General features: G+C 29.7%; 1 pseudogene; it reads left to right on the top strand.

Moving 5' to 3' along the window:
- Positions 1–264: 264 nt before the first annotated feature.
- Positions 265–366, top strand: LOC112715583 (small nucleolar RNA R71; annotated as a pseudogene).
- The last annotated feature ends 7,464 nt before the right edge of the window (positions 367–7,830 follow it).

Genomic DNA, 7,830 nt, shown 5'->3' with positions numbered 1-7,830 from the left:
GTACCTAATTTCTTTGTGAGTGACGAGATTTGCTGAGACATAATTTTATTTTGTGCCAAAATAGTGTCTAGCATATCTAATTTCATCACTCCTCTTTTCATGGTTTTTTCAGAGGAATACAAGTATTAATTATTGGCCACGATCTCAATTAATTACAAGGCTTCTCTTGTGCATGGATCCTCCAGCTAAGGAGTCGAGTAAGTTTTTTGAAGTGGGAGTAATTCGATCATAAAAAATTTGAAGTTGTACATAGTCAGCAAATATATCCGAAGGGCACTTTCTCATCATTTCTTTATACCTCTCCCAAGTTTCATAAAGAGATTCTCCATCTTTTTGTATGAAGGTCTGGATATCATGTCTCAGCTTTGCCAACCTCTGTAGTGAAAAGAATTTGGTTAAGAACTTATTGATACAATCATCCCATGTTGCTATGCTTTCCTTTAGTTGAGTTTCAAGTCACTGCTTAACTTGGTCCCTTATAGAGAATGGAAACAACCTCAATCAATAGGTTTCAGCAGAGATGCCATTGGATTTGACTATTCACATATTTGTAGGAAGTTAGATATGTGCATATTAGGATTTTCTTGAGGATTCTCACTAAATTGACAATTTTGTTGCACCAAGGTGATGAGTTGGGACTTCAACTCAAAGTTGTTTGCCTCCATAGCATGTGCTATAATGCTGCTTCTACAATTTCCAGGAGTGAATTTAGCGAAAAATCCAAGAGTCCTTCTAGCATTGACATTATTGTTGGGGTTCTTATTGTTATTGTCTGCCATAATGCTCTTTAGCTCCTCTTTAATTTCTTCAATTTTTCTCTATTTTTTGATTTTTTTTTCTCAAATTTAAGAGGTTTCTTGTCCTTGTAACCTTCCATGAAAACATACATCTAACAAGAAAATTGAAATTTTCAACATCATAGTAGAGAAAATTCTAGTGAGTAGTAAAGAAAAATAAAAAGTCTAATTTAGAGAATTAATTAATGTAGTAGTTATCAATCTCAATTGATCTTCGGTAAGGGTGCCAAAAATTTGATATAGATTTTTGCAAAAACACAACTCGATAAGTGCACCGAATCATATCAAGTAATACCACAATGAGTAGGTTATCATTCCCACGAGGATTAACGGATTAAGCAACAATAATTAATTGATTATTCTAATTAGACAAATCAATAACTGAGAAGTGAAGAATTCAAACATGTAAACAGAGGACAATTGTAAATAGCAAACAATGAGTGAAAACAATAATGGTGAGAATGTTAAGATTTTAGAGATATTCACTCTCTAGAAAAACAATCTTTGTGTTTATTTATTTGAGGATTGCAGAGATCAATCACGACAAAATCATATATAATTAAATTTCAATTCCTTAACAATCCAATTTCTCTTTAATTAACTAATCGCCAATTCTTTGGCCAACCAATTAAGAAAAGAGGTTAAACACAAATCTGCTTTAGTTTCAAATAAGATTTAAGATTAGTCTTTAGGTTGAATTATATGTCATTTATCCAAGTTAGTCATAAACAATTAAAAATTACAAGAAAGAATGATTTTCAAAAGTTTTCTAATCCGAATTTTATGTCACTTATTCAAGCTACATCAATTGAAAATCACAAAGTGTCAGACATTTTTTGAAACACTATTCCTAGTTAAATAAAAAAGTAGTGAGAAAGAGTTTTCAAGCTAATTCTAATATTAAGTTTTTCAAAATAATATTTAGAATCCAAAATGGAGTTAGAATATTTTTCAACAATTCTAAATTTTTAGGGATGAAGAATGAAAAGTCAATCATGAAATAGATCAAAGTATAAACCTCAAATAAAGTAAAACACTTAGATTAATAATTCATAAAAAAATAAAAAGAGTTCCTAACCTTAACAAAGAAGATTAGTTACTGTACTCATGGTGGAATGAAAACAAAACTATAAAATGTGGTGTGTAGTATGAGTTAGATAGCTTATTGGTGGACAAAATTCTAGAACTTATTTAAAACCTAAACCTAGAATTTAAATTCAAAACTAAATTAAAATAGGATCAAATTCAATTTAAATAAAATCTTTTCTTAATGACTTTTAACTAGCTAGCGATCTTCTTTGTATTTGAAATTCAAAATTTGGTGTATTGCTTTGTTAAAATCATGGGCTTAAAACTTAATCTTAGATCAATAAAAAAAGCCCTTGAAATTAGAGAGATTGGTGAAGGATTTGGAGGATTATGAAATCCTTGGAAGTGATCCAAGTCCTAAGTTAAACGCATGAGCCATAAGTTAAACGCATGGGTTGAGCAGCCGAGGCCTGGGTTAGATGGCCACTTTGTGTGCCTCCCATAAAGCTACACCGAGTTCAAGTCCTCATGAAGAAATATAGAACTATTTATGTGTACTCTCATGTAGTGTGTGTGAGTGAGTTGTGTGAGTGTGTAATACATGAGTGTATGGATATAATGTCTAGGATTGGAAATTGTCCAATCCATTTGACTAAAAAAAAAAATGCATGGGTTGAAAAGTGATCACTGGAGGGTGCAAATTAAGCCATGTGTTAAATGCATGAGCCACGTGTTAAACACATGCCTTGATTGAAGCAACTGGAGATGCAATTTGGACCATGCGTTAAATGTATGGGGTTTTTGGAGTTACTGGAGGGTGCTCTTTGGGGCTACGTTAAACGTGGCATGCGTTAGACGCATGGTTGCTTGGCCATCCTTGGGAGCTCTTTATGGTGAACAGAAGCTCCTCTGCTTTGTCCAAAAATTCTTCTTTTTGGTTCCTTCCATCCTTGTTTCTGTTTGTTTCTCTTACTTACTTATCTTTCTCCTTATTTTTACTTATTTTCAACAATTTTCTACGCACATGAAAGTTCAAAATAACTCTAAAAAAATTGATTAAAGTACTAAAATTTCAATTAAGAATAAGGAATTCACTAACTTTATTCATAGAAATAATAAACAAAATAATTAAAGATACTCATGCATCACTTATAGCATCTTCGACTCCTTCCAAATTCATTCTTACTTCAAAGATATCTAGATGTTCTTGAGGATCTGACTTCCCCTTATACTTCAAGTTTATTGATTTATCAAAATACTTTGGCAAGCAGACTTGAAGAACATGTGGGGCGAATAGGTTTGTCCTATGATGACATGCTCCCAAGTATTCATATGTTTTCAATGTCATTATTTGAGAATTTTATGTGTTAACCGCTGTATTCGTTTTAATGATATACCAGTTAGCTTTGTTGAATTGGTAACATGGTAAACATATTTAATCGGAAATTATGAGCAATTATTTTTATCCAAAACAGTAATATAGTTCAAATTAAATGTGTAATTATAAACGCATAAGATAGATAAATTACAACGAAATAAATTTTTCTATAAATATAAAAAATAAAGAAAATTTATGTGCATATAACACATAGGTTGAATTTAATGTTTTAGAAATATAAATAAGACAAACCACCACCAGGTTAATCAATTTTTAGTTTATGAATTTCTTTTTTCTTTCTTTGTAACTTCATGGTAATGTAGACGAAATTTCCTTTTCTAAAATAACTACTTACCAGTTTCGTTACTTTTTAAGTTCAATACGTTACTGTTGATCATTAAGAAGAATTGTGATGTTTTATATGTAAAATGTTTATTTGTAACGTGATCCAATTGCATTAGCTAGGTGGTGATGATAGTTAAAGTCAATGATATAGCTGGAATAATTATTCCAATTAAATCAATAAATTTGTTACTATCTATGTGGGGTGATGAATCTTCAGAGGCGTCTTTGTCTTATTTTTGGTTTTCTTTTCCTGGTGATCTTCTACCAAAATAACAGAAATAAAAAAAAAGGAAAAAAGAAAGAATCTATGTGGGGGGACACGATTTTCATGTTGGAAATTATTAAATCTATGATCTATTTTTCTATCTCTTTGATGACGTCACCTCATTCTCGTCATCAGCTCATCGTCATATATATCCATTGGGATTAAGGAAAAAATCTATAACAATAATGTGGTTTAATAATGTAACACTGACGGACAGTATTCAATGGTGAATCCTTTGAGTCCCTGCTAATACTTGCATTCGATTTAAAGTCCATATCTTTTATGTTGTGATTTTCTTTTTTTTATTTAAGGCAAAAGAAAAAAAATAGTTCGTTTCTTATTTGCCTGTATCCATGTAATAAAATATCTTGGTATTTTTATTTTCCTCCAGCTAGCAGGGTCAAGGACTGAAGGTTAATTATGATTTATGACGACAGGATTCTCTCATAGGTTGTATACAAATATACATATACATTTAGGGGTGGCAAACGGGTGGGTAGAGTCGGATTTTTGCTCTACCTAATCTTGCTCTATCGTACAACAATTCGTATAGAATCTGTTTTATTTTTATTCACGGGTAGTAAAATGTTCAACCCTAATCATCTCTGTGAGTACCCGTCTCACTCTTACCTACCCATATAATTATTAAAATTCAATAAATAAAATTGAATTTCAAAATTTATATAATTATCATCACATACATAACATAAATTAAAGTAAAAAATTAAATATGATACAATATTATTAATCATTTACTAATTATTTTACATATATTATACATATTATACATTAAAATTATATATATTATATATATAGTGGAGGCGGGTATTACCTAAATCCGACCTCGCCCCACCCCCTCCCAAGACCCGCCCTACTAAAAACTTGCCCCAATTATCTGCGGATTCGAGTGGTATTACTATCCCTATATACAATGCTATATATACAAGTGGAAGATTGTTCAAAGGTCTTGTTTAGGAAATTTCAAAAGTAATTTTTTTGAGTTTTTGACTTATAAAAAGTAGTAGTATTAATGTTTGATGTAATTTTTAAAATTAAATTGTAACTTTCTAAAAAACTGTTTAGGAGTTTATAAAAACATTAAAAAAAATGACTTCTCTCATAATATTATTACTTTTTATCATATTTCTATAAAATAAATATTTTTAGAACTAACAATCTAAACACAAAATAACTTATTTTTACAAACTACTTTTAATATAATTATTTATTATTTAAATTATTTTTTTAAAAAGAGTTTAATTAAACAGTTTCTCCAAATTGGGCAAATTCTCCTTTAAAAGCTTCATGCATTGCTATATATTAGGCTGATATTGGAATCAGTGTGTTTTGTGGTCAATGTTGAACTTTGGTTAGCCCAAAACAAATTAACTACTAATTCGACAAAAATTCTTTGAAAAATATTATCAATAAAATAATTTTTAAATAATTTAAAAATATTATAAAAATAATTAATAAATATTATATTTTTTTATGAGTGATAAAATTTTTTTATATTTAACAAATGATTTATCTATTTGATCTGAATTTTTTGACATTTAAATAAATATTTAAAAAGTGCAAAAAAAAATTTTGAAATAAAATTTGATCTCTAATTTTTTTTCTCAAAACAATGTAGTCATTCACAATAATTTTTTAAAAAAAAAGATTCATTTAACACAAATTACTAAAATTTAAGGATGAAAAAAATCCTATTATTCTACAATATTTGCAAAAATTTATATTAAAATCTAATTTTTAAAATTATTTTTTAAAATATATATTTAATATCTAGTTTTTTATCGCATTTTTAAATCTTTTCGAAACTTATTTATTATTAATATTTTTTGGGATTATTTTTGTCGTGAACTTTTGGATACTATTTTAGTTTATTTGCCAAAAAAACTAATAGATTATATAGTATATCCTTTATTGAAGAATTCTCCAATTATTATTATTATTATTATTATTATTATTATTATTATTATTATTATTATTATTATTATTATTATTATTATTCAGATGAAAACTTAGTTAATACTTTCACTAGATACAATGCAAATTGTATAGTGTCACTTGGAACTAGCCAACAAACACTATCTTCTATTATTGTTAAAATGCAATTATGTCCATTATAATGCATTTTACATTATTTTTATTTAACGCTAGTATAAAATTGTTGTATAATAGTTAATTTCTACCCATGAAGAATGCAAGTCCGTTTTATTCTGTCGTCTAATGAAAAATGTCAGAACATGTCATGTGCAATTTTTAAATTCAACTAGCACTAACCAACTACTTAACTTATTAGCTGATTATCACTAACCAACTAACACTGACTAATTGGAAAAAAAGAGTGATGCTAACCAACTAACACTGACTAATTGGATTGAACTAATAAAAAAAGAGTGATGCTAAGTGTATAAGTTTTTTTTTTAATTATTTTTGTAATTAAATTAGTGCAAAATCTAGCATAGTATATACATCATTACTTTTTTTTATTATTTTTGCAGCACACAAATTTTTATTAGAAAATATAAAAATTTATTGATATAAACATAAATTTTTGTTAGAGAATTCAAAAATTTATTGATATAACATACAATATTTTTACATAACACATATTTATCAATATAGTACAAATATTTTTATCATAACATACAATTTTTGTATATAGTACATAAATTTTTGCATATAGTACAAATTTTTGTTACAAATGTATTTTGTTAGTTGAGTAAGTCAATATTTTAGGTATGTAGTCTTCCAAAAATTTCTATCCTATATATAAAAAATTCTATATTATGCAATAAGATTAGATTTTTATGTTGTTCACACAAATTTATTTGTTACATAAATGAATAATGGTGCATTTAGATCATGGAAGAAGAAAATAAAATTGTGTTTCAAGAAAGAATTATAATAGAAAAAAAACTAGATGAAATTGAGTTATAAAAATAAATTATTGTATTTTCTACAACTAAAACACTTATAATTATATATATACAAGTTCATCTAAGACTAACTAAAGAAACTAACTACAACTTCAATAAAATTTAACCAACTAAAAAAACTAAGAAACTGTTTTTTGGATTTTTTTATTTTTTAAGTTTGTAACTTGCTGTGATATATACATTAGTACCTTGTATACTACATGTATTTTATTGGTATAATATAAAATTTTTTTGTACATAACACATAAATTTTCAAAGTATATTACCTAAATTTTGTTGTACCAAAATTTTTGTGGTGCATCAAAATTTCTATGATTTAGTTTTTTGAATATTTATAGGAAAAGAATAAGATGAAGATGAAGATGGTGATAAAGAAGGATGAGGAAGAAAAAAAGAAATTTGTTCGGTAGTTCGGGTACCGGACGGTTCGGGGAGATCTTTCGGATAGTAAGATGGGGTTTCTGTTTGGTTCAGGGCTGCGGAGAAAGAGCTAGAGCAGACGACTTCTCGAGTTCTTGGTGTGGAGAGGGGGTGTCACCTGCAAAGACACTCCGACGCCCAAGTCAATTGAGTGTGCAGGCAAAAAAGAGGAATAAAGTGGTGTGTGACGTACCTCGGGGAGGGGTAGGTCCCTCCCCATATATACCGTGTCAGAGGTGGGTCCCACAAGAGCAGACCCACCTTCCCCGAAATTTCCCCATACAAATGTGGCAAAGCTGATAGGGACGCGTGTCTGGGTCGCTGGTCAAGCGCCTCGCACCCGACCGTTCAGGTCGGGTGGTCTATGGGTCGGGCGGACCCACATTAGATTTGGGCCGGGCCGTAACAGTGCCCCCAACGCGCCAGCAATGGACGCGAACATTGTTGGTGGCGCGTTACGTATTCGCTGTGTCATCGCCAGGTCGGCCGCTCGTGGAGAGGACGTGCCTCTTGTGCGCGTCTCTCCATTGAGAGTGATAACCGTTTGTCGCCTCGTTCTTCGCGTTGGGCATTAAATGCTTGCAATGAATTATTTCAAAACCCTACACGTAAAGACTGTTTTGCCCTTCGTCTTTCCCGCTTCTTGAG

This window comes from Arachis hypogaea, chromosome 1, assembly GCF_003086295.3.
Source record: "Arachis hypogaea cultivar Tifrunner chromosome 1, arahy.Tifrunner.gnm2.J5K5, whole genome shotgun sequence".
NCBI lineage: Eukaryota > Viridiplantae > Streptophyta > Magnoliopsida > Fabales > Fabaceae > Arachis > Arachis hypogaea.
This window is presented reverse-complemented; position numbering and strand designations above follow the sequence as displayed.